Below are 18,353 nucleotides of genomic sequence, written 5' to 3' on the forward strand. Positions count from 1 at the left end.
TTTGAGCATACTTGTAAGGAGGCAGATTTAACATCAGTGTAAGGAGGTAGTTTTCATTGCTTTTTGGAATGGTTTTATCATGTCCATACCTCAGCTTTTGTGGGATAAGAAGCTGGTATGTTTTGGGGGTTCTAAGAAAAAAATAGAAATTATAGATCCAAAAATTAGGCATAGGGCTTAGAAGAGACCCTTGCCAGTGAGAGGTCCTGAAATGGACATTTCAGGGTAAATAAATCTGCCTGCTGTCTTGAGATATTCAGATACAGATCCATGACTGCATGTTACCAGTGTTATCAAGATATTTTGCATGTTGTGTAGAAATCTGGACTTGATAGACGTCTATGTTGGTTTTTTTTTTTTTAACATTCAAAGCTTTTGTGTTGAACAATAAATATCATGGCTTACGTTTGAGAATCGAATAGGTCAAGGTTTGACTCTTGGTAATCTTCACCCCAGGCTCGCTGGTGGAACGAATTGTACAATAGCCAAACAATGATGATGTGTTTGGGTCTGTGTGAGGGTGGGTGGGTGTATCTTTCAGACTGTGAATAAAATGGATTACAAAGATAAATCCCCAGCTTTAACCCCTAGTCAGTTGTATTGTTTAACACTCACATCTGAAGTCACTGAATCAGAACTAAAAAGCCTATGAATGAAGTCTGGGTTTGATTCCCATGATAACCAAGGTATGTACACGGAAAACACCTCAGTGGTGGCTGAGTGACAGCAGCTCTACCTTGCCCTTGACTGTTGAGCTTATACCTGATTCCTCTGCTTGGGGGACAATCGGGAGGTGATGGACATTTTGGGTTCAGCCTTCATCCCAGCTACACACATGTGATAGTGCATCCATTGCCTGCACTATTGTCAGAAGGGAAGAAGGGCATAGTACACGTAAAGACTCCTTCCCCACAAACACTAACACAAAAAGAACCCTGGGTGCCAGTTGTACTCTGACTCAGGAATAATATTAACAGCAACAAAATATTAATAGCACCAGTGTGAATGATCCCTTTTGCATCTCCATGGTAATTGTCTGGGCAGATTATAAAGCTCTTAGTAAACTTTAATTAGAGCTCAGAGGCTGGTAAGTTACATGGCTAAAGTTCTTGCTAGTCTGGTCACCAGAGAAGTAAAATCAGGTGAGGTTAAGTGGTCAATTTATGGATACCTGGTCATGCTCATCTGTGACTGCTTTTCCAGTCTGTCAGGTTTTTTGGAATCTGACCTGTTAGCATCTCTGCCAGGCCCCATGCCCTTGCTTGCAGGTGCTTCGGTCTGGAGATAATGTGTTTGTAATGTCAACTCATTGCCCTAGGGCTTGGCCATGCCAAGTTTGGACCTGCTGGCTTTTTTTTTTTTCTCAGTCACTGTACAAGGGACATCTCTGCGCTCAGGGATAGCAGTCCCTGGAGTTGGGTAGATTCTGTTGGAGAATATTGACAGGCACATGTGGAAATGAGAACAGTGTTCTTCAGTAGGAGATAACTGACTACAAAGGGTTCCAAGTGAGTTCATTTGTTTCCTTCTATTTTAGCACTCAGAAACAGTTTAAAAGCATATATTTTTCTCTTAGAAAATGCCACCACTTCTAAGTAGACAGAAAGATTTTAAGGGTAATAAGGAAATAACAAAATCCCCTTGAGGTTATGTAAAGACACAACTTCCTTGTCCTTTGTGTCCTCTATGCCACCCTATGCCAGCAAAACTTTCTGGTTGTCTTTGTTTTGTGCTTCATGGGGACATACATGTGCTTTCCCCCCCCTAAGGCAAGGGCTCTGGCATCAATGGTAAGTGAGTTTGTTCGTCTTGGATTCAACTTTAGCTGCTTAGGAATTTCCCAAACATTAAAATTGTCCATGAGTATTGTCCACTCATTAGTATGTTGATACATATCTACTTCATGTGTGTGTGAAGGTTTTGGTCTGGAGAAGGGAGAATATAGGATATTACCTAGTAGGCAAAGGTTGATCATCTTTAACTTATCCTAAGGAACTATATCTTGGGACTTTGTCTTTCACACTTTTTAATATTATTCAAAATAAAATTTCACAAATTCATCTTTCACTGTGGTTTTTGTCCAAGAATACTCTAATGATTTACTTTAAAGCTCTAAAATTTTTTATGTGTAGAAATCCCTACCTTATGCCTATTTTTGGTCTCAGTAGCTAATTAAGTGATGTTATTAGCAAGGAGTTTACAGTGTCTCCTGGTGCTTTTCTTAGATTTTAACTAATAGCTCTGAATCCATTTTCCCAGAGATGAAACATTTTTTCCCTTAAATTTTTCATTATTCTTGCATACATGGAAGCTCATCTATTTGCCAAGTCCAGTGATCTCTTCCTTTCTCTTTGATGAGTTGACATCTCTGTACCTGGAGAAACTTAGGATTGCATAATCATCAACAAGTTAAATGAAAGAGTTGTCTCAGCTGTGGGCATGGTGAGGGCAGCCTGTGGGTAGACTCCTCTCTACTCCAGGCACAAGATGGTATCAGGACACCACACCACAGGGAAAGCTGCTAGGGTAGTATAGTAGTCTGCTAGGGCTGTCATAACGAAGGTCACAGACTGTGTGGCTTAAATAAAGTTATTTTCTCACAATCCTGTAGCCAGAGTCCAAGATCAAGCTATCATCAGGACTGGTATCTTCTGAGTCCTCTCTTCTTGGCTTGTAGAGGGCCACCTTCCCTCTTTGTGTGTCTTTGTTCTTCTCTTAAAAGAGCACTAGGCATATAGGATTGGGACCCATGCTCATGACTCATTTTTGTTTAACTACCTCTTAAAAGACCCTCTTTCTAAATATAGTCATATTCTGAGATCCTGGGGATTAGGTCTTTAATACACAATGGGTGAGGAAGAGCACACCATTCAGTTCCTAACAGGTGGTTTATCAACTCCTCCTATAGATGTCAGATTTCCAACAAAACACTGCTTAAGTCTCTGCAGCCTGAGAATAAGGCAGATTACGAAGGCCCATTTGTGTCAGGTGTTACAGGTCCCTCTCTGACTTCACAGACTCTTCATAACCCATGTAAACAAGATGCTTATCTGATTCCCCCAAAGCAGCACACCAGTGTGCAAAGTAATAGCAACCAGAAAAAAAAAAAGACATGCGGTAGGGCCAGATGTGCTGACCACAGCAGGAAGTACCTCCAGGGCTGAGAGGGCAGCAGGAGAACCTGAAAAGGGCAAAATGCTACTGTCAATTACCCTGTCACACAATGAGAGCAGATAATAACAATAACAACTCCTGAGTTGTCAACAGTAGGTGATGTTATTTTCCAAAACGTATAATGGAAGACTGGAAACTTTCCCACTGAATATAGGTAAAAATTGTCGGTGGCATTGAAGGAGATAATCTTCCTTGATGAGAGTCACTCACCTATGCAAAACTGAAACTTCCCAGTTTTGCTGAATAAGTGCTTCTTTCTGTATCTGACAGACAAGGAAGTTATGTTTATTAGGTTTTTGTTGCTATGACCAAAATATCTGACAAGGACAGATCAGGATGAAAAGTTTATTTTGGCTCGTGGTTTCAGAGGTTCAGTCTATGGGGGGCTGACTCCATTGCTCTAGACTCAAGATGAGGCCAAACATCATGGCAGAAGGGCACGGCTGAGGAAAGGTCCTCAGGTAGAAACATCCCCAAAAGAGAGAGTTGAGGTGAAAGGCGAGGTGTGGAGGAAGAGCAGGGGAAAAGATATTATCCCAAGGGCAAGCCCCCAGAGACCTACTTCCTCTAGCCAGCCTATCTGCCCAGTACAGTAGTCTCTTCAAATTATTAATCTATCAAGTGGATTAATCCACTGATTAGGTCACAGCTCTCAAAATCTAATCATAAGCTTCTGAGGGACATCTCATATCTGAACCAAAACAGAAAAATCATGAAGACATTACTTAATCCCAGCTCTGAGGGCCAAGGCTTTCCTCTTATGATGATCCTTAGATTTGTACTTACTTCCTAGAGAGATTTAACGAACAGTCACTGAAATTCACTAGCAATTGTCAAAGATTTTAATTTAAACCACATTCCTTGTAGTGCATGGTAAACTAGTATTTCAGTGATTTCTGTAATGCTTTTATGGACAGTATGATTGTATAGCATTGAACTTTGTGTGCATGCATGTCAAAAGTAGTAATATATTTAGTAGAAACATTTTAAACACACTATGCTTTTTATATCCTTGTTTTGGCACACCAGGGCCTCAAAACTGCATGCAGCTTGGGCCGTTCTCTGCACCCCACAGCCCATGCCTGCTGTGTGCTCAGCCTCACCTTCCTCTGAAAAATCTCTTAGTTTGTACTTTGAGCCTCTGACTACTTTTAGTCTCACATCATAGTTATTTGTAAAACTGTTTTTTCCATTTTACAGGATTGTGAGTTTAACTCCCATGGCTGCCTTCCACAGTAAATGTTAGCTGCTGGGTCAAATCCGGGGCACTCTATTGCTAACATTTTTCTAGCAAGAAAAGGTCTTACTATACCTATTCTTTTTTCCTCCTTATTAATCCATTTGGTCCTTTGTGGTGCTGGTTGCAACTGCCTTCTGAGGTAACTCTCAGAACCCTTCCTTAAGCTCAAAAGAAATCACCCAGAATGCCTTGCTGGAGAGTGGGCACAGCTGTGCTGTGCTGGCAGACCTTCTGGGTGGGTGAGGGCAAGGCCTGATGCCTAGTGTTTACCAGTTGTGAATCGCACTAAATATAAAGTTGGGGACAGAGGAACACAGCTGCCTCTTGCTACTTGAACAGACTTCAAAGGGCTCCATCACACCACAGATTCGCAGTTCAGGGTCAGTGGAAAAAGGCTATTATGCCTGAAACAGAGGAGCCAATGGAACCTTTCTTATCCTATATAAGGAAAACCTGTATTATGTGTTCACAAAATTCTCTCACTTTCCAGGTTCACTTCCTTTTAGCCTTCCCTGACTAACTGCGTAAGATGTTGACAAACCCTGAAATAGCATTAAGGTCATGGGCCAAGAATCATGAATGGTTCAATTCTGAAGTTTCTTAAAGGGTTACTAATACCAGTGCAGTTCAAGACTCTTAGAATTAGCAGTAGGTAAGACTGACATTGAGGTTATAATCATTAACCCCAAATTAATTTTTTTTCCAAGAATTTGCTGAACTTCCTACCCCATTGCACCACACATTCATTACTAAGACACATGCCAAGGTGCTGTGACTCAGCAAATAGGTAGTAGTACCTCCCCTCCCCACCATACCTTCTTTCCCCACCTCCACACCTGGCAGTGAGCAGATTTTAAACCTCTTTCATCAGAGATTTTGCTTTACTCCATCTTCCAACCTGATGCTTTGTTCACAACATAGTCAAAACATATTGGTGAAATTAAATCTTACTTCTATAGTATATGAAAAGTTCCTTTGTTTCCTCAAGACAGGTGTTCATAAATATTCATTGTATGACTGAATTTAAATGATTTCTAATTTACAAGAAACTTGTAGTTCTTAGAAAAACTGTTTTTCCTGCCTTAGACAATAGAGGTAGGTGTCTGGCTTGCTCTGCCTTTTCCTACTCAGAGCAGCAAGCATGTGGTAGACCATCTTCACAAGTATGTTCTTCCCAAATGATCACGGCTTTAAATATCTGACGTAGTTATGAAGCAAATATCAGCCATACTGGATTCTGGAACTTGAGGGGTAGGAAGACCTTGAGTCTTATTAAAAAAAAAAAAAAAGCCCACTAAAAAGTATATGGTTGAAAGAATAAAACAATAACAAATGTTAATTGAGGATATAGAGGAACTGGACCCCTCATAAATGGCTGGTGGAAATGTGAAATGGCACATCCATTTTGGAAAACATTTGGCAGTTCCTAATAAGCTAAACTTGCCATGTGACACAGCAATTCTACTCCTAGATATCTAATCTACTCCAAATAAATGAAAATATGTTTCTATAAAGACATGTATAATTATGTTCATGGCTGGCTTATTCATAATAACCCCCAAATGAAAATAGGTCACATGTACATCAACTGGTGGGAAAAAATATGTGTTATGGTTTGTATATGAGGTGTACCCCCAAAACTCCAGTGTTATTACAGGAATGTTCAGAGGTGAAATGATTGGACTGTGAGAGCTATAACCTAATTAGTTCATCCTAGTTTGAATGGACTGACTGGGTGGTAACTGTAGGCAGGTGGGATGTGGCTGCAGAAGGTGGGCCAATGGGGGCATGTCCTAGAAGGGTTCATCTTCCCTACAGGACCCTTCCCTCCTCCCTCTGATTTGCTTCCTGGACATCATGAAGTGAGCTGCTTTCCTCTGCCCTACCCGGAGTGATGTCCTGCCTTACCTTGTGCCCAAAGCAATGGATTTCACTGTTACTGGACTGAAACCTCTGAAAACTTGAGACACAAATAAATGCTCCCTCTTCTATGTTATTCTTCTTTTATTTTGGTCACAGCAACACCAAGTTGACTAGCACACCATCCAATGAGATATTCTGCAGTAATACGAAGAAGTACTGATTCATGCTGCAATGTTGAAGAGCCTCAATAGCATTATGCTAATTAAAAGAAGCCAGACGCACACAAAACTACATATTGTATGATTCTAGTTATGTGAAATGTCCAGGAAAGGCAAATCTGTAATAGACAGAAAGCAGAGTAGTGATTGTTTTGGGGCTTGGGATAGCAACAGGAGTTGACTATAAATGGGTACAAGGGATCTTTGGGGGGTATGAAAAGTTGGAAAATTTTACACAACTACAAATTTATTAAAAATCATTAAATTTTATGTTTTAACATGGGTGAATTTTATGAGATGTTAATTGTACCTCACAACCTTTTAAAAAACAGCAAAACAGATAAGGCCTTTGGTCAATTGTATTTAGCTGCAGATCGTCTTTGTCTGATTATGTATCCCAAAGGGGCTGCATGTCACCAAGCCATGTTTTTAAATGAGCAGGTAAGGAAAGTGGCTCACTCTGGTGCTGGAGGAGGCAGGGGGTCAGAGCTAACAAATCAAAGGTGTATTGCCAGGTTTTTCTCCAGTTGTACAATAGTCACAGGAAACTTCATGCTCATCCACAGAGTTGTGCCTGTGCCCATCATCCTTCCTGTCATGTAGCTGCGTCTGTGAGGGGACATATTCCTCTGAGTGGGTGTGTGCTTCTGCTGCCACACAAATGCTGTTATAGTGCACATAGGGAATGATACTACTGTGACCCCAGGAGACTGAGGACGCCTGGTTTGACAGGAACACATCTGACCTAAAAGGATGAGATTCTTTGCACCACTGATCTCTTCCCTACCAAAAGATAGCTCCTTTCTTCAGACTAAAAACAGAATAGGAAGCCCTCAGGGACCTGATATTTAACTTGGTCTTTTGATGTTGCCTGTAAAAAATATCCTGGAGCTTGCTCCAGAGCAGCCAAATGTAATGTGGCACTTCCCATGCAGCAACCAGCCAGGAGTTGGAGGAGCAGGAACTTTGGCAAGGAGCCTGTGATGTTCTTCCAGCCTCGGGGAGAAAACAATATACTATTTTTTGCATATCAAACTGGCAAAAATTATAATATACACACCATTCTGATTTGAAGCACTTAGAAAACAATGTGCCTAAGGGTCTCATCTGGGTGACATAATTTGCTTTCAACACTATCTCTAAAGACTGTTCTGCCCAGGTGGTCTCATTCTTTGATCCTGTCACTCCAGCTACTTTTTCATTTTCATATCATTTGACTCATTTTTCTGTACCTGATTTTTTGAAAAGGTACTCGTCTTTTTTGTTGTTGTTTAAATATTTTTTTGAGGTAAGAGCACTTAACATGAGATCTATTATTTTGACAAATTTTTATGTAAATGATGCAGTTTTGTTAACTATCCAGCACTATGTTATACACCTAATCTTTAGAGCTTATTAATTTTTTACAATGAAACTTCTTACCCAGTAAGCAGTAGTTTCCCCATTTCCCCTCCCCCTAGCCCTGGGAAACAAACATTTTCCTTTCTGATCCTGAGCTTGACTATTTCAGAGGCTTCGTATAAATGAAATCATGGATATTTGTCCTTCTGTCATTGGCTTATTTTCTTTGCATAGTGTCTTTCAGGTCCATCGCTACTGCCGCAAATGGTAAGATTTCCTTCTTTTAAATACTGAGCGATATTCCATTGTATGTATATACCATGTTTTCTTTATCCATTCATCCACTGATGGAAATTTAGGTTGTTTCTATAACTTGGTTATTATGAATAATGCTACAATGAATTCTTTGGTATGCAGATATATCTTTACGATCCTGATTTTCAATTGTTTGGGTACATACACAGAAGTGGGATTGCCTGGATCATATGGTAATTCTACTTTTAAAGTTTTGACAAACTATCCAGACTGTTTTCTATAGCAGCTATACCATTATACATTCCCAGAAATAGTATACAGTGGTTCCAGTTTCTCCATATCTTCATCACCACTTGTCTTTTTAAAAAATAATACATCTTTAAAAAGTAACTCACCATGACAGATGTGAGGTGACATCTTATTGTGATTTTGATTTGCATTTCCCTGATGATATATATTCACCCTTATATTACTCATACCTGGTGAGGCTTGGAATACAGCAGATGCTCACTGAGTGTTTGTTGAATGAGTGAGTTAAGTACAAACAATGATCCTATGTGGGTTATTGGAGAGGAAAAGGAAGTGTTCTTGACAGAATAACACAAAGTCCCCAGGCTGGTGGAATGCCAAACCTTTTGTTTTAATGTTAGAAGGCTGCCACAAACTGGATGTGGTAGTGCATACCTGTAATCCCAGCTGCTCAGAAGGCTGAGGTAGGAGGATTTTGAGTTCAGAGCCAGCCTCAGCAACATAGTGAGGCACTGAGCAACTCAGTGAGACCCTGTCTCTAGATAAAATATTTTTTTAAAAAGGGAGGAGATGTGCCTCAGTGGTTAAGCACCCCTGGGTTCAATCCCTGGTACAAAGAGTGGGGGGAGGCTGCCACAAGTGGCTAGGACCTAGGAACTTGGAGTCACTTGAAGTTTACCACAACAAGAGATGTTTTTAGAAGGAGTGAAATTAAAACGTTTAAACAATCTTCTTAAAATCATTATTGTCAATACTTGATGTTTTTGAGTGTTTGTATTATAGCTAAGCTTAGGATTGATTTCTTTTCAATTCCTCCCAGACTTTAAGGCAAACCCCAAGAGTCTACCTCTTTAGTTGTCTTTGCTAAATCCCTGATTTATTGTAGTTAAAAAAATTGTTTTCAATAGTATTTGTTTCCTCTTTCTTTTCTTTTTCTTTTTTCTTTTTCTTTTCTTTTCTTTTTTTTCTTTTCTTTTCTTTTCCTTCCTTTCTTTCTTTCTTCCTTCCTTCCTTCTTTCTTTTCTTTTCTTTTCTTTTCTTTTCTTTTCTTTTCTTTTCTTTTCTTTTCTTTTCTTTTCTTTTCAATACCATGGGTCCTTAACCACTGAATCACATCCCCAGCCCTTTTTTACTTTTTATTTAGAGACAGTCTCACTAAGTTTCTAAATTGCTGAGGCTGGCTTTGAACTTGCAATTCTCCTGCCTCAGCCTCCAGAGCTGCTAGAAATAACAGGCATGCACCACTGCACGCCCAGTCCTCCTTCTGTTGAATCCCCATAGACCTTTGCACTCTCCTGGTTCATTTTCCTTACTTTATTCCATCTCCGTGACATCTGTCCTGTCTCTGTCTCATCCACTCCTCTCCTCTCCATGGTAAGTTCTGTGAGCACAGCATCTTTGTTTCCTACACAGAAACAAACAGGTTCCAAACATTTGTTTACTTGGACCGAATAATCAAATCACTAGATTGGCATTGATACTTTGTCAGGCATGGGAGGCAACTCTGAAATGGCTTATTTTAAGTGCCATTTCATGCACTGCTTAAAATAGATCTTCTAGAAACTGATATCTATGCATATGTGTTTTGATTCAGTTTTAAAATAGAAAAACATTTTTTCCCAGAAAACCTTCACCAAGAACTATATTGAATAGAAGTGGTGATAGGGGGCATCCCTGTCTTGTTCCAGATTTTAGAGGGAATGCCTTTAATTTTTGTCCATTCAGAATGATGCTAGCCTGAGGCTTAGCATAGATAGCTTTTACAATGTCAAGGTAAGTTCCTGTTATCCCTAGTTTTTCTAATGTTTTGAACATAAAGGGATGCTGTACTTTGTCAAATGCTTTTTCTGCGTCTATCAAGATGATCATATGGTTCTTATCTTTAAGTCTATTGATGTGGTGAATAACATTTATTGATTTCCGTATATTGAACCATCCTTGCATCCCAGGGATGAATCCTACTTGATCATGGTGCACAATTTTTTTGATGTGCCTTTGTATCCGATTCGCCAGAATTTTATTGAGGATTTTTGCATCTAGGTTCATCAGAGATATTGGTCTGTAGTTTTCTTTCTTTGAGGTGTCTTTGTCTGGTTTTGGAATCAGGGTGATGTTGGCCTCATAGAATGAATTTGGCAGAGCTCCCTCTTTTTCTATTTCCTGAAATAACTTGAAAAGTATTGGTATTAATTCTTCTTTAAAAGTTTTGTAAAACTCCGCTGTATACCCATCCGGTCCTGGGCTTTTCTTGGTTGGAAGTCTTTTGATTGCTTCTTCTATTTCATCTATTGATATTGGTCTGTTTAAGTTGTGAGTATCCTCCTGACTCAGTCTGGGCAAATCATATGACTTAAGGAATTTATCGATGTCTTCACTATCTTCTATTTTATTGGAATATAGGTTTTCAAAATAATTTCTAATTGTCTTCTGTATTTCTGAAGCATCTGTTGTAATATTGCCTTTTTCATCCCGTATGTTAGTAATTTGAGTTCTCTCTCTTCTTCTCTTCGTTAGTATGGCTAGGGGTCTGTCGATCTTATTTATTTTTTCAAAGAACCAACTTTTTGTTTTGTTAATTTTTTCAATAGTTTCTTTTGTTTCAACTTCATTGATTTCTGCTCTGATTTTAATTAATTCTTGCCTTCTGCTACATTTGCTGTTGTTTTCCCTCTTCCTTTTCTAGGGCTTTGAGATGAAGTGTGAGCTCATTTATTTGTTGGTTTTTCCTTTTTTTGAGGAATGACCTCCAGGCGATGAATTTCCCTCTTAAAACTGCTTTCATTGTGTCCCATAGATTCTGATATGTTGTGTCTGTATTTTCATTTATCTCTAAGAATTTTTTGATTTCCTCCTTTATGTCTTCTGTAACCCAATGATCATTCAGTAACGTATTGTTCATTGTCCATGTGATGTAGGATTTTTCCTTCCTTCTTTTATCATTGATTTCCAGTTTCATTCCATTATGATCTGATAAAGTGCATGGTATTATCTCCACCCCTTTATATTTACTGAGGGTTGCCCTATGGCATAATATATGGTCTATTTTTGAGAAGGATCCATGTGCTGCTGAGAAAAAAGTATATACATTTGACGATGGTTGATATATTCTATATATGTCAGTTAAGTCTAGGTTATTGATTGTGATATTGAGTTCTATAGTTTCTTTATTCAACTTTTGTTTGGAGAATCTGTCCAATGGTGAGAGAGGTGTGTTGAAGTCACCCATGATTATTGTGTTGTGGTCTATTTGATTCTTGAACTTGAGGAGAGCTTGTTTTATGAACGTCGCAGCGCCATTATTTGGTGCATAAATATTGATAATTGTTATGTCTTGTTGGTGAATGGTTCCTTTTAACAGTATATAATGTCCTTCCTTATCCCTTTTGATTAACTTAGTCTTGAAGTCGATTTTATTCGATATGAGAATGGCCACCCCTGCTTGCTTATGAGGACCGTGTGCGTGGTATATTTTTTCCCAACCTTTTACCTTGAGCCTGTGTATGTCTTTTCCAATCAGATGTGTCTCCTGGAGGCAGCATATTGTTGGATTTGTTTTTTTAATCCATGTTACCAGCCTATGTCGCTTTATTGGAGAGTTTAAGCCATTAACGTTTAGAGTTACTATTGATATATGGTTTGTCTTTGATATAATGAGAGCAACTAAGAACAGAACAGGGAGGAAGAGCAGGAAGAAAAGATTAACATTAAACAGAGACATGAGGTGGGAGGGAAAGGGAGAAAAAAAGGGAAATCACATGGAAATGGAGGGAGACCCTCATTGTTATACAAAATTACATATAAGAGGTTATGAGGGGAATGGGATAACAAACATGGAGGGAAATGAATTACAGTAGATGGGGTAGAGAGAGAAGATGGGAGGGGAGGGGAGGGGGGATAGTAGAGGATAAGAAAGGTAGCAGAATACAACAGTCACTAATATGGCATTATGTAAAAATGTGATGTGTAACCGATGTGATTCTGCAATCTGTATTTGGGGTAAAAATGGGAGTTCATAACCCACTTGATTCTAATGTATGAAATATTATATGTCAAGAGCTTTGTAATGTTGTGAACGACCAATTAAAAAAAAAAAGAAGTACATAGAAGGGCTGGGGATATGGCTCAAGTGGTAATGCGCTCACCTGGCATGCGCGAGGCCCTGCGTTCCATCCTCAGCACCACATACAAATAAAATAAAGATGTTGTGTCCACCGAAAACTGAAAATAAATATTAAATATTAAAAAAAAAACCTTCACCAACCTGGTAGATATAGAAAGAATGTTTTCAGTTGACCATAATTATTAAAACAATGACTAATTCTGGGGAGTCAAAACTAGTAGAGAAACTCGACCTCTTTTTAAAATTGTTGCTATAAAGTGTGTGTAATTGATATTTTCAGCTTTTGAATAATATTTACAAGATGTTTTGCCCAGTATGACATATCCTGAGTTAACATTATTCTACATGGTCAAGGCAAGTTTTTTTTTTTTTTTTTTTTTTTGCAAGCTCCCTGGACTTTGTTAGTTTCACTGTAAAAAATTTCAGTGGAAAACTTTCCTAATGTCTCTCTCATACTCCTGTTACCAAGGGCATTTCTGGAAAGGGCATCATGGGTTTTTTCTGTCTCCTTTGGGCATAATGGGAGCTGCAACATTAATTGGGTGAAATTTATTTGACCTAGATTCTGGTGTTGACTTTGGCAGTAAATAAATGAGTGGTCTGAGGGAAACTTACTTTTTTTTTTTTTTTAATCTGAATCTATGTTATGAGGGGAGAAGGCATCATAACCTATGATCAGCAGCAGGTAGGATTTCCAACCCTTCCTCACTTGCCAAGATCCATGTTGAGAATTTGGGGTTCACTTCCTATTTTCCCCATGCATAAATATATCAACCACTCTCAAAAGAACCAGGACAAGTTTCTGGAGGTGGAGTGAGGACCAATCCAGGGTGGCAAGGCTTTTACCATGCTTGGGATGGGGAGTGGGAAGAAGAGACCTAAGCATGGGAAGGGGCAGACTGCAGAAGAAATTTCAGTAAGAATGGATGCTGCTGGCTGGGGATGTGGCTCAAGTGGTAGCGTGCTCGCCTGGCATGCGCGGGGAGCTGGGTTCGATCCTCAGCATCACATAAAAATAAAATAAAGATGTTGTGTCCACCGAAAACTAAAAAATAAATATTAAAAAATTTTCTCTCTCTCTCTCTCTCTCTCTCTCTCTCTCTCTCAAAAAAAAAAAAAAAGGGGGGGGGGAATGAGGACAGAGGGAGGTAATTGGGCTAGGAAATCTGTGCCCAGGGCAACTGGATAATCCTAGCAGTTGTAGGATTTTGAACAGGGAACTTGAATCCTTATATGATTTCCCACCACACCCAATCCCCATACACTCTAGGATTGCCTTCTCGCAGCCTCAGTAAAGTCAATTCTGCTTTAAAATGGACCTCCTTCACATTCAAGGGGAAGTAGTAAATAATGCCAAAGGAAGATTAGATTCTCTTGTTGGGAAAAGGCAGGAGTATGTTGGATAAAGCCCTCTCCCTGGCCTAGCTCACCAGGGGAGGTCCTGAGAATCGAGTTGGGTCCATGAAATCTTTTTCCCAGTTGGAGTCCACTGGATTCTGCTCCTCCAGGGGTTTACCTCTGTTCTGGGCTCCAGGGGTGTATTCTAAGCACCCTTTCCCTAGACATGGCTGGACCCTAGACAGTGCTATTCATATCCTGCTTTCAACCTGGATGCAGTATCCATTTAAATTGGGGGAAGAGAAAGATAGGAGGAGGAGGCAAATAGACAAGGTTCCAAAGTAACTTCTGCTACTTTCTGAATTTGCTTGGGAAAGTTGGGCCTCCCTTCTTCTTTAACAGACTGAGATACAGAAGCCAATCAATAAACAGTGCCGGCAATGCTTGCCAGCCTGGATGTGTCATGTGCCATGTTGAGAAGTGTGTACCATCCTTCTCCAGTTCTTTTAAAAACTTACCTGCCTCAACCCAATTGCTATGTATAACCATAAGATAAAATTAAAAATAAATAAATAGAATATTTAGACAAAAACTATGAAAAAATAAATTTACCCACCTTGAGTCTCTTTTCACCCCTAGCTAATAGCTGTGAAATCTTGACCTATCACCTCAACCTATCTATGCTAGTATTTAATTTTTAAAGGCTTCTTCATGAGGCAGAGTGTTTAATATTTCCATAAACATTCTTTACTACAATCTTCTCCACAACTAGGATTTTTTTCTTCTTTTAAAGAGAAAATTGTCTAAAGCATTTTTAAAATGTCTCAAATAACTACAAAAAATCTAAGGGTTTTACCTCCCCTGCTTATATAGTGCAGGGTCTTACATCTGAGATGTTTCTAGAAGACATTGTTTTATTTAGAGTTAGCGTGCTATTGAATGTTGTTAAACCTTGTAACACTTTAGTTTCATGCTGGGAAAACCACAGAAAAATTTCTCTTAGTTCTAAGTGCAAGAAGACTTTTGTTCTTTTCTTCTTTTTCTCCTCCTCCTCCTCCTCCTCCTCCTCCTCCTCCTCCTCTTCCTCCTCCTTCTTCGATGTAATGTGGTTCTTATCTTGGCACAACTCAACTATAGTAACTGTAAACCCTAGAACTTACCCTGCTATATGCACCAATTCTCATTAGTCTCATCTCTCTCTTTCTCTGCAGTTTGATTCTTCTTAATGCAGTGAAAATATTTCTCTTGCATCCTTATATTCTAGGTCGTGTTTTTTTGAATTTTGAATTTGAACTGATTTTTGACTTCACAAAAAAGTTGCCCACAGAGAACAGAGAGTTCCTGTGTACTTTTCACTCAGCTTCCCTGATTTTTTTTAAATATATATTTTTTTAGTTGTAGTTGGACACAATACCTTTACTTTATTTATTTATTTTTATGTGGTGCTGAGGATCGAACCTAGCACCTTGCATGTGCTAGGTGAGTGCTCTACCGCTGAGCCACAACCCCAGCCCCACCCAGCTTCCCTTATTTTTCATTTTGCTCTATTGAATGTATTTGTGAAGGTCACTTGAAGTTCTTTCTTGGAACAAGGTCCACAGTGTGTCTCGAATTTGAACACCCAGATGTTGTATTCCTCAGAACAAGTGAGTTGGAAATGACTAATGGAGACACCTCAAGCAGGGTGAAAGATGACCTAGCTCAAAACTGAACTGACCCAGAATCTTCCATTGATTTCTCAAGAGTAAATTGTCCACAGCAAATAGGAACTAAAGACCATGGTCCAAGGAAAATTAGCAATAGGATAATCTTGTTAAAATTCTGAATTGATTGACACTGAATTTTTAAAACATTAGCAGTTGTATTAATCATGGGGTTCAACTGTAACCTTTCATGTGGCCTTAAGCATTTTGTTCACACTTCAATTTTTCCACTATTTATATCTGTAATAAATCTTAACTTGTTTCTGACCAATAAATATTTGCTGAAATTATCCAAAGGTCTAACAGTAAATGCCTTGTATATAGAGTTTATGTAGTTAATTATAAAACATTATTATAGCATGATCCTATTTTGCAAAGGTCAGACGTGAATGTGTTCATATGTGTGTGTCTACATGAGTGTACATATATGCATGTGTATATGTGTATGTGCATTAAAAAGACCTGGAAGGAAATAACTCAAGATTTCAACTGGATATGTGACTTATAATGTTCTTTTATTTTTGTATATCTACATTTTCTATTTTTTATATTGTAAAACATTACTTTTATACTAAGGGAAATTAATAACAATATTAATAGTAAGATAAAGCTTGTAAATATATAAAAATTCTTAGTTTTAATGGATTCCCCTATTAATTAATATTTAGGTTGTTTTAGTCCATCTGCTTCTGTTGGTTATTTCAGCTGTTGCAAACATACATTATTGCTGTAGAATTCTTTTTTCTAATTTTTCAGTATTGTAAGGAGCAAAGAAGCAAAGAACATAAGTAATTGACAAAAAAGGGGAGAGGATTAATTATAACAACCAAACAAAAATGCTTACAATGCAAAGAGAGCTGAAAGCTACCTTGTAATACAGATACAGCAAAATTGTCAACATTCAAATAATCACTGGCTGTGTTTATTCACTTAGTGTAAGTATTATTTATTCCAATTGTTCTGTTGACCAAATTACACTTAAACTAAATTTTAAATTAAACTATACAGGGGCTGGGGATGTGGCTCAAGCGGTAGTGTGCTCGCCTGGCATGCGTGCGGCCCGGGTTCGATCCTCAGCACCATGTACAAACAGAGATGTTGTGTCCGCCGGAAAAAAAAAAAACTAAAATAAATAAATAAATTCTCTCTCTCTCTCTCTCTCTCTCTCTCTCTCTCTCTCTCTCTCTCTCTCTCTCTCTCTCTCTCTCCCCGCCTCAAAAAAATAAATTAAACTATACATACTTTTATATTTGGTCAAATTTTATTTGGTGAAATTTCTTTTAGCCAGATTATTTTCAGCCAAATTATCTGCTGTAGTTTGTGAAATTTGAAACATCTTGGCATTTCTAGTCAGGGCCTGATGTTCTGATGATTCATAAAAGTTCTGAAATGTGAAGCAAAAAGGATGCTTTCATCAGTCTTGGGGCCAGTCCACCTTCTGGAATGTGCTCACATACAGTATGATGAGTTCCTCTATGTTCAGCAATACACTGCCCAGCAGAGTAGACGAATACGGAAACAGGAGTGTGGTTCTGACAGAAGTTTGGTCAAATGGAAACTGGAACAAGAATAAGCCCTTCCCCCTGTGATTACTTTCTGAGACATGTACATTTGTGTGTAATGAGCCTGAGGAGGGAGGGGCTTCCTGCTTTGACTGAGAGACTTTCCACCTGGTTCTAATTCAAGCAAAGAACACATTATAATCTCACTTAAGTCCAAAGTAACTCTGAAACTCCTTACTAATGTGCTTCAAGAAGAAAATATTGGTTGCTGGGACATTCCTGCCACTTGATACGTTGACTGCAGCTTTTTAAAAGGTATCTGGCCTTTATGAAAAGCCACAGTCACCTCTGAACTCAACAGCCCTTCCTCTGAACATTTCCTTGGAATGAAATGTGCAGTCTTCACTCCTGTCGAGTCATTCAAGAGCTGTAACATCACACTTTTGTCTCCATTTATGTATTCACAGTTACAAAGTTAGGTTTTCATTAAATGTCCCTGGTTAACATATGATTTTATCTTAAAACAATGTTTCACTTTTCTAAAAGTGATCTATTTCAGATCTAAACTAATTATAGACACAGTCAAATCTAGAAAAGGTATTTTAAAAAATTAAAAACAGACAATTTCCATTTCTAGCACACACTGTAGGTTTCTTCCCAATCTCCACTTTTCTTCTCCTTTTTCCTAAGAGCCTTACGATGTGGTCCAGAATGAATACTAATTTGTCTAAACCTATCATGAGAATCCTGTACACCTAGACAGAGGTTGGATCAGGAAAGGGCAATTCTGGGCAAATCAGCTGGGGAGTCTCTAGAAACCATATTCTTCTCAAAGAGAAACATGCAAGTTGTTGTTCTCGTTCCTTCCTGGGAACGATGATGTATCTAGGGTGTGTCTCTGCAACCACTGCAGCTTATTGCCACCAGCTAGAGGATGAAGCCAACCACAGAAAAAGACAGCTGGTAGAATAACCCAGGACTAACACAAAACTGGGACTCTTATATATAGATGACACTGAGAGACAATAAATTTCTTTATTTGAACCATGACCAGTCAAGGTTTGTCATTTATTTGCAGCTAAAACAATCCTAATAGCCAAGTATGCACTGAAGTCTGTGCTCTTTGCTCCTGAAACATTATGTCAGGCATTTAGTTCTAGGAAACAGGCTTGTCTGATTCCCCAGCTCTAGGAAACAGGCTTATCTGATTTCCTTGTTCATGGTAGATTAGAAATAGCAAGTAAGAAATAGAGAAAGAGACAGGGAGGCAGTCACGGAAGGAGGAGACACAGAGACAGAAACTAGGGCACAAAATGTAGTATTGCAGGATTATTTAATGTTGGGGCAAAC

This window comes from Spermophilus citellus (assembly GCF_964194105.1).
Source record: "Spermophilus citellus genome assembly, chromosome: 11".
NCBI classification, from domain to species: domain Eukaryota; kingdom Metazoa; phylum Chordata; class Mammalia; order Rodentia; family Sciuridae; genus Spermophilus; species Spermophilus citellus.